Below are 1670 nucleotides of genomic sequence, written 5' to 3'. Positions count from 1 at the left end.
AAAGAAAACAAAAAAAACAAATCAAAAAAAAAAAAAAAGCCCCCCCCCCCCCCCCCCCCCCCCCCCCCAGCTTCTGTGTGAGCTGTAACGTTAACAATTTAAATGTGAGCAATAAACAACCCGGGTGAAACAAAGTGTTATCATGAAGCGCTGCAGTGTGGTGATCTATTGGAGACGCATGGAGTTTTTAATATGTTCTCATCACTTTAACAGGTGAGTTGACCAAATATTTACAACCCAAAAACTCAGAGTATCTCTTGAATGTCAAGTGTTGAACACCCATCTACTGCATGAGTGAATCACAGAGCATTATCTCCACCACACGCTATGTTTAAATACAATATTGTTTTATGTTATTGGGGGAAATGCTTGTGTGTTGTTTGTCTTCTGTCCTCTTGTTCTGTACAAATATTTAAAAAATATCCACACATTCATCCTTGATTGCGTGAGCTCCAAAACAACTTACAAGATATATTTTTATATATATAGTTTTTTAAGATTCAGCAGACTAAAAAGTCAGATTAAAAATGCAGTGCATCTAAATGAATCTATTATTTATTAGCACACCCAGTCAAACCGCAGAAAGAGGAAACTCGAGCACATCAAGGATGGATCTTGGATCTTCTGATCCGAGTCGATCAAAGCGTGCGTGCGTGTGTGTGTGTGTGTGTGTGTGTGTGTGTGTGTGTGTGTGTGTGTGTGGGGTTTCTTCATCCGGCCTTCACTCTCTTGATTCTCTGATGTCATTGTACAATATCCTGATTGATTAAACATGTATGTTTGGCGTCTGTGTCCTGAAGCACCGGTGGTTGTGTGTGTAAGTTATTTTTACTATCAGAGACCAGAGTTTCTCACAGCCAAGCCCGGCACCTCAAACAAATCATTTTATCTGAGCTGCTGGTCGATCTCCTTCCTCAAAAAACAGAAAATAAACTCTATTGCAAGAAGGGGGGGGTGCAAATAAAGACCTTCCACTGGACTTTAATTCTCTGACAGAGGAAGGTGCACATCATTTCCAACTGGACCCCTTTTTCTGCTGGTTTGGTATCGCACACTTTAGTCTCTGCAAGCCTTAAAGTGCCAAAACAAGATGGTCTCCACCGCCACGTTCCTCATCCTAATTGGCTCAACGTTTGTGGTCTTTGCCGATGAAAAAGAAAGTTTATTAGAGGTTTCACGATATCTGATTTGCTCTCCTTTGCGTGCTGATGAAGCGGTGTTAACAAAAAGCTGCTTATGATTCCCAAACATTTCCTGCTGCTGATGCTTCAGATCAAAAGTTGGACTTTTATCACACAGCAGCTAAAAGAAAAGCGAGTCGTCACAACTTTATTTAAAGCTGGGGCTCGACATGCAAAGTTCAAACCACTGGCGTCAGTCGATTGGCGCTCGCGTAACTCATTTAGATCAAACACTGAATACATCAAATGGAAAGCCCAGCGAGCATCCTGTCCACGCCGTCCTCACGTCCCAAAAATCGAAGAGTTCAGAGGTCGCGATCGTTCAAATCAGTCAGAAACTGCTGCAATAATCTCCCTGGAGGTGAGGCGGAGGAGGCCTCAATGTGTGACTGGCTTGGGTGTGAGACTGGTTCTGAGTCTTCTCCTGTCCAATCCCCCTCTCTGTGTGTGTGTGTGTGTGTGTGTGTGTGTGTGTGTGTGTGTGTGTGT

At 43.1% G+C, this 1670-nt stretch overlaps 1 protein-coding gene across 1 annotated transcript in view; it reads left to right on the top strand.

Annotated features, from left to right (window-relative positions):
• The window catches only part of LOC116385115 (TRAF2 and NCK-interacting protein kinase-like), a 42207-nt gene that overhangs the window by 38221 nt on the left and 2316 nt on the right, over positions 1-1670 (top strand). The gene's annotated exons all lie outside the window — the stretch shown is intronic.

The sequence above is a fragment of the Anarrhichthys ocellatus genome, unplaced genomic scaffold, assembly GCF_004355925.1.
Source record: "Anarrhichthys ocellatus isolate YVR2014 unplaced genomic scaffold, GSC_Weel_1.0 scaffold10, whole genome shotgun sequence".
Classification (NCBI taxonomy): Eukaryota; Metazoa; Chordata; class Actinopteri; order Perciformes; family Anarhichadidae; genus Anarrhichthys; species Anarrhichthys ocellatus.
Note: the sequence above shows the minus strand (reverse complement) of the source record. Positions and strands in the feature narration are given on the sequence as shown.